Here is an 18,177-nt window from a genome sequence, read left to right as displayed (position 1 = left end):
GAGCATCTAGAAGAACATTGTTTCCCTGTGAGAATTGAGTTCGTTTTTGATGGAATACTCCCTGCAATTTACATGTTTCAAGGTGGAGATAGGGTCTGTTTGCCCCAATTAGGCCCATTCAGCTAAGTTGAAGAAATACATATATTGCTCAAATGAAAACCATGTGTGTTAGGAGCATGAGCATCAAAATCATTGTTTCCCTGTTAGAACTGAGTTATTTTTTCAAAGAAATACTTCCTGCAAATCATACTTTCTAAGGTGGAGAAAGGCTTTCTTCGCTCCAAACAGGCCTACTCCGCTGAGTTGAAGAAACACATGTATCTCTATAAAGAAAACCATCTAATTTTGAATCAGGAGCATCTAGTGCATTGATGACCCTTGAGAACTGAGTTTTTTTGTAGGGAATAGTTTTGAAACTTAGGTGTTTCAAGGAGGTGTTAGGCTTTGTTTGCTCGAAGTAGGGCTATTCAGCTGAGTTGAAGAAACACATGTAACTCTCCAAAGAAAATCATCTGTTATAGAAGATGCAGCATGTGGCACATTGTTTCCCTGTGAGAACTGTTAGTTTTTTTAATGAATACTTCCTGTATATCAGTTTTCAAGGTGGAGATAGTCTCTGTTTGCTCCAGGAAGGCCTATTCAGCTAAGTTTAAGAAACACATGTATCTCTAGAAAGAAAACCATCTATGATAGAAGAAGGAGCATCAAGCATATCATTTCCCTGTCAAAATTCAGTTAGTTTTTGAAAGGAAAACATCCTGCAAAGCATAGTTTTCAAGGTGGAGATAGATTTGTTGGCTCCAAAAGGCCTTTGCAGATGAGCTGAAAAAGCACATTTTTCCCTTCATGAAAACCATCCATGTTAGAAGCTGCGGCATTAAGCACATTTTTCCCCTGGAGAATCTATTTAGGTTCTACCAGGTATCTTTCTTCAATGTAGGTGTTTCAAGGTGCATATAGGGTCTCTTTGATCCAAATAGGCGTATTCAGCTAAGTTGAAGTAACACATGTATCCCTATAACGATAACCATGTATTTTAGAAGCAGGAGGATCTAGTACATTGTTTCCCTCGAAATTGCGTTAGTATTTGAAAAGCCTAATTTTGCAACTTGGGTGTTTCCACGTGGAGAAAGCTTCTGTATGATCCATATGGGACTATTCATCTGAGTTGAAGAAATACATGTACCACTCCAAAGAAATCCACCTGTGTTAGAAGCAGGAGCATCTAGCGCATTATTTCCCTGAAGGACTAGACTTATTTTTTGGAAGGTACAAATTCTGCAAAGTGGATTTTTCAAGGTGGTGATAGGCTGTCTTTGTTCCAAATATGCCTATTCAGCTGAGTTGAAGGAAAACATGTATCTCTCCAAAGACAGCCATCTGTGTTTTAAGCAGGAGCATCTAGCACATTGTTTCCCTGTGAGAATTGAAGTCGTTTATCAGAGGAAGACTTCCTGCAAATCATAGGTTCCTTACAAGCTGCAGGATCCAGCACATGTATCCCTGTGAGAATTTAGTTAGTTTTTGAAAGGAATACTTCATGCAAATCATAGATTTACAGGAGAATTGGTTCTTTTGCTCCAAATAGGCCCATTCAGCTATCTTGTGGAAACACATGTATCTCTCGAGAGGAAACCCACTGTGTTAGAAGCAGGATCATATAGCACATTTTTTGCCTGAGATTTGAGTAAGTTTGTGAAAGAATACATTCTGAAAATCATAGTATTCAAGGTGGGGAAGAGTACATTTTGTTCCAAATAGGCCTGTTCAGCTAGGTTGAAGAAACACATGTATCTCTCGTAAGAAACCCATGTGTGTTTGAAGTAGGTACATCAAGCACATTGTTTTCCTGTGAGATCCGAGTTGGTTTTTCAAAGGTAAACTCTACAAATCATATTGTTCAAGGTGGAGTACTGCTCATGTTGCTCCAAATAGGCTTATTCAGTTGAGTTAAAGAACCACATAAATCTCTCCAAAGAAAATCATCTCTGTTCGTAGCTGCCATTTCTTTCACATTGTTTCCCTGTGAGAATCGATATAGGTTTTGAAAGGAATACTTCCTGCAACTTGTGTGTTTCAAGGTGGAGATAGGCTCTGTTTGCTCCAAATAGGCCTAGTCAGGTAAGTTGAAGAAACCCATGTATCTGTATAAAGAAAACCACCTTTGATAGAAGCAGAAGCATTTTACACATTGTTTCAGTATGAGAATTGAACTAGTTTTTGAAAGGAATACGTCCTGCAAGTCATCATTTTCAAGGTGGGCAAAGGGTCATTTTGCTTGAAATAGGCCTATTCAGCTCAGTTGAAGAAACACACGTTTTTCTCGAAAGACAACCATCTGTGTTAGAAGCAGGAGTGTCTAGCACATTGTTTCCCTGTGAGAACTGAGTTAGTTTTTGCGACTCATAGCTGCCTAGGTGGATTACGGTTCATATTGCTCCAAATAGGCCTATTCAGAGGAGTTGAAGAATCACATGTATCTCTCAAAAAAAAACCATTTGTGTTATAAAAAGGAACATCTAGCACATTGCATTCCTCTCAGAATTGACTTAGTTTTTTAAAGGAATTCTTCCTGCAAGTCATAGTTTGCCAGGAAGTTAGGCGCTATTCGTTCAAATTGGCCTATTCAGCTCTCTTAATGAAACACATAGATCTCTGGAAAGAAAACCATCTGTGTTAGAATCAGGAAAACCTACCACATTCTTTGCCTGGGAATTGAGTTAGTTTTTGAAAGAATATGTCCCGCATATCACAGTTTTCATAGTGGAGATAGGCTCTGATGGATTCAAATGGGGCTATTCAGCTGAGTTGAAGAAACACATATATCTCTCCAAAGACAACCATCTGTGCTTGAAGCAGGAGAATCTAGCACCTTGTTTCCTTATGAGAACTGAGGTAGTTCTTGAAAGAATCCATTCTACAAATCAGAGTCTTGAAGATGGGAGAGGCTCATAGTCTTCCAACTTCAACTATGAGTTGAAGACTCATAGTCTTCAACTGTTCAGCTAAGTTGAAGAAACACTTGTATCTCTCAAAAGAAAATCATCTCGGTTAGAAGCAGGAGCATCTAGCATATTATTTCTCTGTGAGAATTGAGTTAGTTTTCCCAGGAATACTTCCTGCAAATCACAGTTTTCAAGGTGGATTAGTGCTCATGTTCCTGCATATGGCCCTATTCAGCTGACTTGAAGAAACAAATGTATCTCTCCACAGAAAACCATCCATGTTAGAAGCTGCAGCCTCCAGCAGATTGTTTCCCTGTGAGAATTCACTGACTCTTTGAAAACTATACTTCCTGCAAACCATAGTTTCCAGGGTGGCGATAGGCTGTGTTTGCTCCCAATAGGCCTTTTCAGATGAGTTCCATAAGTACGTGTATCCCTCAAATAAAACCATCTGTTTTAGAATCTGAGGCCATGGCACACTGTTTCCCTATGAGAATCGATTTAGCTTTTGAAAGGTGTACTTACTGCAACGTAGGTGTTTCCAGGTGGAGATCAGGTCAGTTTCCTCCAAAAACCGTCTATGATAGAAGAAGGAGCATCTAGCACATTACTTCCCTTTGAAAATTCAGTTAGTGTTTGAAAGGAATTCATCCTGCAAATCATAGTTTTCCAGGTGGAGATAGACCCTTTGCTCCAAATTGGCCTTTTCTGATGAGTTGAAAAAGCACATTTATCCCTCAATGAAAACCATCTATGTTAGAAGCGGCAGCATTTAGCACATTGTTTCCCTGTGAGAATCGATTTAGGTTTTGTAAAGAATACTTCCTGCAACGTAGGTGTTTCAAGGTGCAGATAGGGTATGTTTGCTCCAAATAGGCTTTTTCTGCTAAGTTGAAGATACACATGTAACTCTATAGAGAAAACCATGTATGTAATAAGCAGGAGAATCTATTATATTGTTTCCCTAGAAACTGAGTTAGTTTTTGAAAGACATAATTTCTGCCACTTAGGTGTTTCAAGGAGGAGATAGGCTCTGTTTGATCCAAATAGGGCTATTTAGCTGAGTTTAACAAACACATGCATCTCCCAAAGAAAACTATCTCTGTTAGAAGCATGAGCATCTAGCACATTTTCTCCTTGGAGAACTGAGTTAGTTTATGAGAGGAATACTTCTTGAAAATCACACTTTTCAAGGTGGATTATGGCTAATGTTGCTACACACAGGACTATTCAGCAGAATTGAAGAAACACATGCATCCCTCCCAAGAAAATCATCTCTGTTCAAGGCTGCCGTGTCAAGCACCTGGTTTCCCTATGAGAATAGGTTTAGGTCTTGAAGGGAATACTTCCTGCTAATTAGGTGTTTCTAGGTGGAGATAGTGGTGTGTGCTGCAAATAGGCCTATTCAACTAAGTTGAAGAAACATATGTGCCTCTATAAAGAAAACCTTCCATGTAAGAAGCAGCAGCATTTGGCATGTTGTTTCCCTGAGAGAGTTGAGTTAGTTTTGAAAGGAATACTTCCTGCCAATCATAGATTTCAGGGTGGAGATAAGTTCTTTTTGCTTCAAATTGATCTTTTCAGCTAAGTTGAAGAAACACATGATTCTCTCAAAGAAAACCATCCTCGTTAGAAGCAGGAGCATCTCACTGATTGTTCCCATGTGAGAATTGAATTCGTTTTGGAATGGAATACTTCCTGCATCTTACGTGTTTCAGGTGGAGATGGACTGTGTTTGCTCCAAATATGATTACTCCACTGAGTTGAAGAAACACATGTATCTCTCCGAAGAAAACCCTCTATGGTAGAAGCTGCAACATCTAGCAGATTTTTTCCCTGTGAGAATTTATTTAGTGTTTGAAAGGAATTCTTCCTGCAAAGTTTAGTTTTCAAGGTGGAGAAAGCTTCTGTTTGCTCCAAATAGTCCTATTCAGTTGAGTTTAAGAAACACATGGATGTCTATAAAGAAAACCATCTAAGTTAGTAGCAGAAGCATCTAGTGCATTGTTTCCTTGAGAACTATTTTAGTTTTTGAAAGGAATACTTCCTAAAAGTTCGTTATTTCAAGGTGGATTTAGATTCTGTTTTCTCCAAGTACGGCATTTCAGCTGTGTTGAAGAAACACATGTATCTCACCAAAAAAACCCATCTGTGATGGAGGGGCAGTACTTAGCACATTGTTTTCAGTGAGAATTGCATTCGTTTTTGAAATGAATACTTCCTGCATATCATAGTTTTCAAGGTGGAGATGGGCTCTGTTTGCTCCAAATAGGCCTAATCACCTAAGTTGAAGAAACACATGTACCACTCAAAAGACAACCTTCTGTCTGACGATGGTTGATCTGCAAGATCATCTACCACACTCTTTTCCAGTGAGAACTGAGTTAGTTTTTCAAAGGAAAACTTCTTGCAAATCATAGTTTACTGGTGGATTGCAGCTCATGTTGCTCAAAAGAGATATATTCAGCAGAGTTGAAGAAACACAACATTTCTCCAAAGAAAGTCATCCTGTCCGAAGCTGCCATATCTAGGTTTGTTTCTGTGTGAGATCGATTTAGGTTTTGAAGTGAATACTTCCTGGATCTTGGGTGTTAAAGGTGGAGATGCGCTATGTTTGCTCCAAATAGGCCGAGTCAGCTAAGTGGAAGAAACACATGTCTCTGTATAGAGAAAACCATCTGCTTTAGAAACAGGAGCATCTAGCACATTTTTTTCTGTGTGAAAATTGAGCTAGTTTTGGAAACGAATACCTCCTGCAAATCGTAGTTTTCTAGGTCGGAAAAGGCTCGTTTTGGTTGAAATAGGCCTATTCAGCTAAGTGGAAGAAACACATGTAGTTCTCAAAAGAAAACCATCTGTGCTAGAAGTAGGAACATTAAGCACATTGTTTGCCTGAGAATTGAGTTAGTTTTTGAAAGAATTCATCTTGCCAATCATAGTATTCAACGTGGGGAGAAGTTCATTTAGTTCAAATAGGCCTCTTGAGCTAAGTGGAAGAAAATCATGTATCTCTCATAAGAAAACCATCTGTGTTAGAAGCAGGAGCATCTGGCACATTGTTTTCCTAGGAGAACTGAGTTTGTTTCTGAAAGGAAAACTTGCTGCATTTCACAGTTTTCAAGGTGGATTACGACTCATGTTGTTCCAAATAGGCCTATTCAGATGAGTTGAAGAAAGACATGTATCTCTTAAAACAAAACCATCTGATTCAGAAGCAGAAGCATTTCACACTTTGTTTCCCTGTGAGGATATACTTAATTTTTGAAACGAATACTTCCTGCAACTTAGGTGTTTCAGTTTCAGTGGGCTCTGTTAGCTCCGAATATGGTTATTCAGCTGAGTTTAAGAAACACATGTATCTCTTCAAAGAAAACCTTCTATGTTAGAAGCTGCAGCACCTAGCACATTGTATTCCTGTGAGGCTTGTTTTCGTTTTCCCAAGTAATAAGTCCTGCAAATCATAGTTTTCACAGAGGGGAAAAGCGAATTTTTTTCAAAATAGGCATATTCAGCTAAGTTGAAGAAACACATATATATATATCTCTAAAGTAAACCATCTGTGTTAGAAGCAGCAGCATCTAGCACATTGTTTCCCTGAAAGAATTGAGTTCATTTTTGAGTGGAATACTTCCTGCAACGTGGATTTTTCAAGGTGGTGATAATCTCTCTTTGTTCCGAATAGGCCTATTCAGCTGAGTTGAAGAAACACATGTATCTCTCCAATGACAATCATCTGTGTTAGAAGCAGGAGCATCTAGAAGAACATTGTTTCCCTGTGAGAATTGAGTTCGTTTTTGATGGAATACTCCCTGCAATTTACATGTTTCAAGGTGGAGATAGGGTCTGTTTGCCCCAATTAGGCCCATTCAGCTAAGTTGAAGAAATACATATATTGCTCAAATGAAAACCATGTGTGTTAGGAGCATGAGCAACAAAATCATTGTTTCCCTGTTAGAACTGAGTTATTTTTTCAAAGAAATACTTCCTGCAAATCATACTTTCTAAGGTGGAGAAAGGCTTTCTTCGCTCCAAACAGGCCTACTCCGCTGAGTTGAAGAAACACATGTATCTCTATAAAGAAAACCATCTAATTTTGAATCAGGAGCATCTAGTGCATTGATGACCTTTGAGAACTGAGTTTTTTTGTAGGGAATAGTTTTGAAACTTAGGTGTTTCAAGGAGGTGTTAGGCTTTGTTTGCTCGAAGTAGGGCTATTCAGCTGAGTTGAAGAAACACATGTAACTCTCCAAAGAAAATCATCTGTTATAGAAGATGCAGCATGTGGCACATTGTTTCCCTGTGAGAACTGTTAGTTTTTTTAATGAATACTTCCTGTATATCAGTTTTCAAGGTGGAGATAGTCTCTGTTTGCTCCAGGAAGGCCTATTCAGCTAAGTTTAAGAAACACATGTATCTCTAGAAAGAAAACCATCTATGATAGAAGAAGGAGCATCAAGCATATCATTTCCCTGTCAAAATTCAGTTAGTTTTTGAAAGGAAAACATCCTGCAAAGCATAGTTTTCAAGGTGGAGATAGATTTGTTGGCTCCAAAAGGCCTTTGCAGATGAGCTGAAAAAGCACATTTTTCCCTTCATGAAAACCATCCATGTTAGAAGCTGCGGCATTAAGCACATTTTTCCCCTGGAGAATCTATTTAGGTTCTACCAGGTATCTTTCTTCAATGTAGGTGTTTCAAGGTGCATATAGGGTCTCTTTGATCCAAATAGGCGTATTCAGCTAAGTTGAAGTAACACATGTATCCCTATAACGATAACCATGTATTTTAGAAGCAGGAGGATCTAGTACATTGTTTCCCTCGAAATTGCGTTAGTATTTGAAAAGCCTAATTTTGCAACTTGGGTGTTTCCACGTGGAGAAAGCTTCTGTATGATCCATATGGGACTATTCATCTGAGTTGAAGAAATACATGTACCACTCCAAAGAAATCCACCTGTGTTAGAAGCAGGAGCATCTAGCGCTTTATTTCCCTGAAGGACTAGACTTATTTTTTGGAAGGTACAAATTCTGCAAAGTGGATTTTTCAAGGTGGTGATAGGCTGTCTTTGTTCCAAATATGCCTATTCAGCTGAGTTGAAGAAAAACATGTATCTCTCCAAAGACAGCCATCTGTGTTTTAAGCAGGAGCATCTAGCACATTGTTTCCCTGTGAGAATTGAAGTCGTTTATCAGAGGAAGACTTCCTGCAAATCATAGGTTCCTTACAAGCTGCAGGATCCAGCACATGTATCCCTGTGAGAATTTAGTTAGTTTTTGAAAGGAATACTTCATGCAAATCATAGATTTACAGGAGAATTGGTTCTTTTGCTCCAAATAGGCCCATTCAGCTATCTTATGGAAACACATGTATCTCTCGAAAGGAAACCCACTGTGTTAGAAGCAGGATCATATAGCACATTTTTTGCCTGAGATTTGAGTAAGTTTGTGAAAGAATACATTCTGAAAATCATAGTATTCAAGGTGGGGAAGAGTACATTTTGTTCCAAATAGGCCTGTTCAGCTAGGTTGAAGAAACACATGTATCTCTCGTAAGAAACCCATGTGTGTTTGAAGTAGGTACATCAAGCACATTGTTTTCCTGTGAGATCCGAGTTGGTTTTTCAAAGGTAAACTCTACAAATCATATTGTTCAAGGTGGAGTACTGCTCATGTTGCTCCAAATAGGCTTATTGAGTTGAGTTAAAGAACCACATAAATCTCTCCAAAGAAAATCATCTCTGTTCGTAGCTGCCATTTCTTTCACATTGTTTCCCTGTGAGAATCGATATAGGTTTTGAAAGGAATACTTCCTGCAACTTGTGTGTTTCAAGGTGGAGATAGGCTCTGTTTGCTCCAAATAGGCCTAGTCAGGTAAGTTGAAGAAACCCATGTATCTGTATAAAGAAAACCACCTTTGATAGAAGCAGAAGCATTTTACACATTGTTTCAGTATGAGAATTGAACTAGTTTTTGAAAGGAATACGTCCTGCAAGTCATCATTTTCAAGGTGGGCAAAGGGTCATTTTGCTTGAAATAGGCCTATTCAGCTCAGTTGAAGAAACACACGTTTTTCTCGAAAGACAACCATCTGTGTTAGAAGCAGGAGTGTCTAGCACATTGTTTCCCTGTGAGAACTGAGTTAGTTTTTGCGACTCATAGCTGCCTAGGTGGATTACGGTTCATATTGCTCCAAATAGGCCTATTCAGAGGAGTTGAAGAATCACATGTATCTCTCAAAAAAAAACCATTTGTGTTATAAAAAGGAACATCTAGCACATTGCATTCCTCTCAGAATTGACTTAGTTTTTTAAAGGAATTCTTCCTGCAAGTCATAGTTTGCCAGGAAGTTAGGCGCTATTCGTTCAAATTGGCCTATTCAGCTCTCTTAATGAAACACATAGATCTCTGGAAAGAAAACCATCTGTGTTAGAATCAGGAAAACCTACCACATTCTTTGCCTGGGAATTGAGTTAGTTTTTGAAAGAATATGTCCCGCATATCACAGTTTTCATAGTGGAGATAGGCTCTGATGGATTCAAATGGGGCTATTCAGCTGAGTTGAAGAAACACATATATCTCTCCAAAGACAACCATCTGTGCTTGAAGCAGGAGAATCTAGCACCTTGTTTCCTTATGAGAACTGAGGTAGTTCTTGAAAGAATCCATTCTACAAATCAGAGTCTTGAAGATGGGAGAGGCTCATAGTCTTCCAACTTCAACTATGAGTTGAAGACTCATAGTCTTCAACTGTTCAGCTAAGTTGAAGAAACACTTGTATCTCTCAAAAGAAAATCATCTCGGTTAGAAGCAGGAGCATCTAGCATATTATTTCTCTGTGAGAATTGAGTTAGTTTTCCCAGGAATACTTCCTGCAAATCACAGTTTTCAAGGTGGATTAGTGCTCATGTTCCTGCATATGGCCCTATTCAGCTGACTTGAAGAAACAAATGTATCTCTCCACAGAAAACCATCCATGTTAGAAGCTGCAGCCTCCAGCAGATTGTTTCCCTGTGAGAATTCACTGACTCTTTGAAAACTATACTTCCTGCAAACCATAGTTTCCAGGGTGGCGATAGGCTGTGTTTGCTCCCAATAGGCCTTTTCAGATGAGTTCCATAAGTACGTGTATCCCTCAAATAAAACCATCTGTTTTAGAATCTGAGGCCATGGCACACTGTTTCCCTATGAGAATCGATTTAGCTTTTGAAAGGTGTACTTACTGCAACGTAGGTGTTTCCAGGTGGAGATCAGGTCAGTTTCCTCCAAAAACCGTCTATGATAGAAGAAGGAGCATCTAGCACATTACTTCCCTTTGAAAATTCAGTTAGTGTTTGAAAGGAATTCATCCTGCAAATCATAGTTTTCCAGGTGGAGATAGACCCTTTGCTCCAAATTGGCCTTTTCTGATGAGTTGCAAAAGCACATTTATCCCTCAATGAAAACCATCTATGTTAGAAGCGGCAGCATTTAGCACATTGTTTCCCTGTGAGAATCGATTTAGGTTTTGTAAAGAATACTTCCTGCAACGTAGGTGTTTCAAGGTGCAGATAGGGTATGTTTGCTCCAAATAGGCTTTTTCTGCTAAGTTGAAGATACACATGTAACTCTATAGAGAAAACCATGTATGTAATAAGCAGGAGAATCTATTATATTGTTTCCCTAGAAACTGAGTTAGTTTTTGAAAGACATAATTTCTGCCACTTAGGTGTTTCAAGGAGGAGATAGGCTCTGTTTGATCCAAATAGGGCTATTTAGCTGAGTTTAACAAACACATGCATCTCCCAAAGAAAACTATCTCTGTTAGAAGCATGAGCATCTAGCACATTTTCTCCTTGGAGAACTGAGTTAGTTTATGAGAGGAATACTTCTTGAAAATCACACTTTTCAAGGTGGATTATGGCTAATGTTGCTACACACAGGACTATTCAGCAGAATTGAAGAAACACATGCATCCCTCCCAAGAAAATCATCTCTGTTCAAGGCTGCCGTGTCAAGCACCTGGTTTCCCTATGAGAATAGGTTTAGGTCTTGAAGGGAATACTTCCTGCTAATTAGGTGTTTCTAGGTGGAGATAGTGGTGTGTGCTGCAAATAGGCCTATTCAACTAAGTTGAAGAAACATATGTGCCTCTATAAAGAAAACCTTCCATGTAAGAAGCAGCAGCATTTGGCATGTTGTTTCCCTGAGAGAGTTGAGTTAGTTTTGAAAGGAATACTTCCTGCCAATCATAGATTTCAGGGTGGAGATAAGTTCTTTTTGCTTCAAATTGATCTTTTCAGCTAAGTTGAAGAAACACATGATTCTCTCAAAGAAAACCATCCTCGTTAGAAGCAGGAGCATCTCACTGATTGTTCCCATGTGAGAATTGAATTCGTTTTGGAATGGAATACTTCCTGCATCTTACGTGTTTCAGGTGGAGATGGACTGTGTTTGCTCCAAATATGATTACTCCACTGAGTTGAAGAAACACATGTATCTCTCCAAAGAAAACCCTCTATGGTAGAAGCTGCAACATCTAGCAGATATTTTCCCTGTGAGAATTTATTTAGTGTTTGAAAGGAATTCTTCCTGCAAAGTTTAGTTTTCAAGGTGGAGAAAGCTTCTGTTTGCTCCAAATAGTCCTATGCAGTTGAGTTTAAGAAACACATGGATGTCTATAAAGAAAACCATCTAAGTTAGTAGCAGAAGCATCTAGTGCATTGTTTCCTTGAGAACTATTTTAGTTTTTGAAAGGAATACTTCCTAAAAGTTCGTTATTTCAAGGTGGATTTAGATTCTGTTTTCTCCAAGTACGGCATTTCAGCTGTGTTGAAGAAACACATGTATCTCACCAAAAAAACCCATCTGTGATGGAGGGGCAGTACTTAGCACATTGTTTTCAGTGAGAATTGCATTCGTTTTTGAAATGAATACTTCCTGCATATCATAGTTTTCAAGGTGGAGATGGGCTCTGTTTGCTCCAAATAGGCCTAATCACCTAAGTTGAAGAAACACATGTACCACTCAAAAGACAACCTTCTGTCTGACGATGGTTGATCTGCAAGATCATCTACCACACTCTTTTCCAGTGAGAACTGAGTTAGTTTTTCAAAGGAAAACTTCTTGCAAATCATAGTTTACTGGTGGATTGCAGCTCATGTTGCTCAAAAGAGATATATTCAGCAGAGTTGAAGAAACACAACATTTCTCCAAAGAAAGTCATCCTGTCCGAAGCTGCCATATCTAGGTTTGTTTCTGTGTGAGATCGATTTAGGTTTTGAAGTGAATACTTCCTGGATCTTGGGTGTTAAAGGTGGAGATGCGCTATGTTTGCTCCAAATAGGCCGAGTCAGCTAAGTGGAAGAAACACATGTCTCTGTATAGAGAAAACCATCTGCTTTAGAAACAGGAGCATCTAGCACATTTTTTTCTGTGTGAAAATTGAGCTAGTTTTGGAAACGAATACCTCCTGCAAATCGTAGTTTTCTAGGTCGGAAAAGGCTCATTTTGGTTGAAATAGGCCTATTCAGCTAAGTGGAAGAAACACATGTAGTTCTCAAAAGAAAACCATCTGTGCTAGAAGTAGGAACATTAAGCACATTGTTTGCCTGAGAATTGAGTTTGTTTTTGAAAGAATTCATCTTGCCAATCATAGTATTCAACGTGGGGAGAAGTTCATTTAGTTCAAATAGGCCTCTTCAGCTAAGTGGAAGAAAATCATGTATCTCTCATAAGAAAACCATCTGTGTTAGAAGCAGGAGCATCTGGCACATTGTTTTCCTAGGAGAACTGAGTTTGTTTCTGAAAGGAAAACTTGCTGCATTTCACAGTTTTCAAGGTGGATTACGACTCATGTTGTTCCAAATAGGCCTATTCAGATGAGTTGAAGAAAGACATGTATCTCTTAAAACAAAACCATCTGTTTCAGAAGCAGAAGCATTTCACACTTTGTTTCCCTGTGAGGATATACTTAATTTTTGAAACGAATACTTCCTGCAACTTAGGTGTTTCAGTTTCAGTGGGCTCTGTTAGCTCCGAATATGGTTATTCAGCTGAGTTTAAGAAACACATGTATCTCTTCAAAGAAAACCTTCTATGTTAGAAGCTGCAGCACCTAGCACATTGTATTCCTGTGAGGCTTGTTTTCGTTTTCCCAAGTAATACGTCCTGCAAATCATAGTTTTCACAGGGGGGAAAAGCGAATGTTTTTCAAAATAGGCATATTCAGCTAAGTTGAAGAAACACATATATATATCTCTAAAGTAAACCATCTGTGTTAGAAGCAGCAGCATCTAGCACATTGTTTCCCTGAAAGAATTGAGTTCATTTTTGAGTGGAATACTTCCTGCAACGTGGATTTTTCAAGGTGGTGATAATCTCTCTTTGTTCCGAATAGGCCTATTCAGCTGAGTTGAAGAAACACATGTATCTCTCCAATGACAATCATCTGTGTTAGAAGCAGGAGCATCTAGAAGAACATTGTTTCCCTGTGAGAATTGAGTTCGTTTTTGATGGAATACTCCCTGCAATTTACATGTTTCAAGGTGGAGATAGGGTCTGTTTGCCCCAATTAGGCCCATTCAGCTAAGTTGAAGAAATACATATATTGCTCAAATGAAAACCATGTGTGTTAGGAGCATGAGCATCAAAATCATTGTTTCCCTGTTAGAACTGAGTTATTTTTTCAAAGAAATACTTCCTGCAAATCATACTTTCTAAGGTGGAGAAAGGCTTTCTTCGCTCCAAACAGGCCTACTCCGCTGAGTTGAAGAAACACATGTATCTCTATAAAGAAAACCATCTAATTTTGAATCAGGAGCATCTAGTGCATTGATGACCTTTGAGAACTGAGTTTTTTTGTAGGGAATAGTTTTGAAACTTAGGTGTTTCAAGGAGGTGTTAGGCTTTGTTTGCTCGAAGTAGGGCTATTCAGCTGAGTTGAAGAAACACATGTAACTCTCCAAAGAAAATCATCTGTTATAGAAGATGCAGCATGTGGCACATTGTTTCCCTGTGAGAACTGTTAGTTTTTTTAATGAATACTTCCTGTATATCAGTTTTCAAGGTGGAGATAGTCTCTGTTTGCTCCAGGAAGGCCTATTCAGCTAAGTTTAAGAAACACATGTATCTCTAGAAAGAAAACCATCTATGATAGAAGAAGGAGCATCAAGCATATCATTTCCCTGTCAAAATTCAGTTAGTTTTTGAAAGGAAAACATCCTGCAAAGCATAGTTTTCAAGGTGGAGATAGATTTGTTGGCTCCAAAAGGCCTTTGCAGATGAGCTGAAAAAGCACATTTTTCCCTTCATGAAAACCATCCATGTTAGAAGCTGCGGCATTAAGCACATTTTTCCCCTGGAGAATCTATTTAGGTTCTACCAGGTATCTTTCTTCAATGTAGGTGTTTCAAGGTGCATATAGGGTCTCTTTGATCCAAATAGGCGTATTCAGCTAAGTTGAAGTAACACATGTATCCCTATAACGATAACCATGTATTTTAGAAGCAGGAGGATCTAGTACATTGTTTCCCTCGAAATTGCGTTAGTATTTGAAAAGCCTAATTTTGCAACTTGGGTGTTTCCACGTGGAGAAAGCTTCTGTATGATCCATATGGGACTATTCATCTGAGTTGAAGAAATACATGTACCACTCCAAAGAAATCCACCTGTGTTAGAAGCAGGAGCATCTAGCGCATTATTTCCCTGAAGGAATAGACTTATTTTTTGGAAGGTACAAATTCTGCAAAGTGGATTTTTCAAGGTGGTGATAGGCTGTCTTTGTTCCAAATATGCCTATTCAGCTGAGTTGAAGAAAAACATGTATCTCTCCAAAGACAGCCATCTGTGTTTTAAGCAGGAGCATCTAGCATATTGTTTCCCTGTGAGAATTGAAGTCGTTTATCAGAGGAAGACTTCCTGCAAATCATAGGTTCCTTACAAGCTGCAGGATCCAGCACATGTATCCCTGTGAGAATTTAGTTAGTTTTTGAAAGGAATACTTCATGCAAATCATAGATTTACAGGAGAATTGGTTCTTTTGCTCCAAATAGGCCCATTCAGCTATCTTGTGGAAACACATGTATCTCTCGAAAGGAAACCCACTGTGTTAGAAGCAGGATCATATAGCACATTTTTTGCCTGAGATTTGAGTAAGTTTGTGAAAGAATACATTCTGAAAATCATAGTATTCAAGGTGGGGAAGAGTACATTTTGTTCCAAATAGGCCTGTTCAGCTAGGTTGAAGAAACACATGTATCTCTCGTAAGAAACCCATGGGTGTTTGAAGTAGGTACATCAAGCACATTGTTTTCCTGTGAGATCCGAGTTGGTTTTTCAAAGGTAAACTCTACAAATCATATTGTTCAAGGTGGAGTACTGCTCATGTTGCTCCAAATAGGCTTATTCAGTTGAGTTAAAGAACCACATAAATCTCTCCAAAGAAAATCATCTCTGTTCGTAGCTGCCATTTCTTTCTCATTGTTTCCCTGTGAGAATCGATATAGGTTTTGAAAGGAATACTTCCTGCAACTTGTGTGTTTCAAGGTGGAGATAGGCTCTGTTTGCTCCAAATAGGCCTAGTCAGGTAAGTTGAAGAAACCCATGTATCTGTATAAAGAAAACCACCTTTGATAGAAGCAGAAGCATTTTACACATTGTTTCAGTATGAGAATTGAACTAGTTTTTGAAAGGAATACGTCCTGCAAGTCATCATTTTCAAGGTGGGCAAAGGGTCATTTTGCTTGAAATAGGCCTATTCAGCTCAGTTGAAGAAACACACGTTTTTCTCGAAAGACAACCATCTGTGTTAGAAGCAGGAGTGTCTAGCACATTGTTTCCCTGTGAGAACTGAGTTAGTTTTTGCGACTCATAGCTGCCTAGGTGGATTACGGTTCATATTGCTCCAAATAGGCCTATTCAGAGGAGTTGAAGAATCACATGTATCTCTCAAAAAAAAACCATTTGTGTTATAAAAAGGAACATCTAGCACATTGCATTCCTCTCAGAATTGACTTAGTTTTTTAAAGGAATTCTTCCTGCAAGTCATAGTTTGCCAGGAAGTTAGGCGCTATTCGTTCAAATTGGCCTATTCAGCTCTCTTAATGAAACACATAGATCTCTGGAAAGAAAACCATCTGTGTTAGAATCAGGAAAACCTACCACATTCTTTGCCTGGGAATTGAGTTAGTTTTTGAAAGAATATGTCCCGCATATCACAGTTTTCATAGTGGAGATAGGCTCTGATGGATTCAAATGGGGCTATTCAGCTGAGTTGAAGAAACACATATATCTCTCCAAAGACAACCATCTGTGCTTGAAGCAGGAGAATCTAGCACCTTGTTTCCTTATGAGAACTGAGGTAGTTCTTGAAAGAATCCATTCTACAAATCAGAGTCTTGAAGATGGGAGAGGCTCATAGTCTTCCAACTTCAACTATGAGTTGAAGACTCATAGTCTTCAACTGTTCAGCTAAGTTGAAGAAACACTTGTATCTCTCAAAAGAAAATCATCTCGGTTAGAAGCAGGAGCATCTAGCATATTATTTCTCTGTGAGAATTGAGTTAGTTTTCCCAGGAATACTTCCTGCAAATCACAGTTTTCAAGGTGGATTAGTGCTCATGTTCCTGCATATGGCCCTATTCAGCTGACTTGAAGAAACAAATGTATCTCTCCACAGAAAACCATCCATGTTAGAAGCTGCAGCCTCCAGCAGATTGTTTCCCTGTGAGAATTCACTGACTCTTTGAAAACTATACTTCCTGCAAACCATAGTTTCCAGGGTGGCGATAGGCTGTGTTTGCTCCCAATAGGCCTTTTCAGATGAGTTCCATAAGTACGTGTATCCCTCAAATAAAACCATCTGTTTTAGAATCTGAGGCCATGGCACACTGTTTCCCTATGAGAATCGATTTAGCTTTTGAAAGGTGTACTTACTGCAACGTAGGTGTTTCCAGGTGGAGATCAGGTCAGTTTCCTCCAAAAACCGTCTATGATAGAAGAAGGAGCATCTAGCACATTACTTCCCTTTGAAAATTCAGTTAGTGTTTGAAAGGAATTCATCCTGCAAATCATAGTTTTCCAGGTGGAGATAGACCCTTTGCTCCAAATTGGCCTTTTCTGATGAGTTGAAAAAGCACATTTATCCCTCAATGAAAACCATCTATGTTAGAAGCGGCAGCATTTAGCACATTGTTTCCCTGTGAGAATCGATTTAGGTTTTGTAAAGAATACTTCCTGCAACGTAGGTGTTTCAAGGTGCAGATAGGGTATGTTTGCTCCAAATAGGCTTTTTCTGCTAAGTTGAAGATACACATGTAACTCTATAGAGAAAACCATGTATGTAATAAGCAGGAGAATCTATTATATTGTTTCCCTAGAAACTGAGTTAGTTTTTGAAAGACATAATTTCTGCCACTTAGGTGTTTCAAGGAGGAGATAGGCTCTGTTTGATCCAAATAGGGCTATTTAGCTGAGTTTAACAAACACATGCATCTCCCAAAGAAAACTATCTCTGTTAGAAGCATGAGCATCTAGCACATTTTCTCCTTGGAGAACTGAGTTAGTTTATGAGAGGAATACTTCTTGAAAATCACACTTTTCAAGGTGGATTATGGCTAATGTTGCTACACACAGGACTATTCAGCAGAATTGAAGAAACACATGCATCCCTCCCAAGAAAATCATCTCTGTTCAAGGCTGCCGTGTCAAGCACCTGGTTTCCCTATGAGAATAGGTTTAGGTCTTGAAGGGAATACTTCCTGCTAATTAGGTGTTTCTAGGTGGAGATAGTGGTGTGTGCTGCAAATAGGCCTATTCAACTAAGTTGAAGAAACATATGTGCCTCTATAAAGAAAACCTTCCATGTAAGAAGCAGCAGCATTTGGCATGTTGTTTCCCTGAGAGAGTTGAGTTAGTTTTGAAAGGAATACTTCCTGCCAATCATAGATTTCAGGGTGGAGATAAGTTCTTTTTGCTTCAAATTGATCTTTTCAGCTAAGTTGAAGAAACACATGATTCTCTCAAAGAAAACCATCCTCGTTAGAAGCAGGAGCATCTCACTGATTGTTCCCATGTGAGAATTGAATTCGTTTTGGAATGGAATACTTCCTGCATCTTACGTGTTTCAGGTGGAGATGGACTGTGTTTGCTCCAAATATGATTACTCCACTGAGTTGAAGAAACACATGTATCTCTCCGAAGAAAACCCTCTATGGTAGAAGCTGCAACATCTAGCAGATTTTTTCCCTGTGAGAATTT

Source organism: Castor canadensis, chromosome 18 (assembly GCF_047511655.1).
Source record: "Castor canadensis chromosome 18, mCasCan1.hap1v2, whole genome shotgun sequence".
NCBI classification, from domain to species: Eukaryota; Metazoa; Chordata; class Mammalia; order Rodentia; family Castoridae; genus Castor; species Castor canadensis.
The sequence above is the reverse complement of the archived record's forward strand: the minus strand, read 5'-3'. Positions refer to the sequence as shown.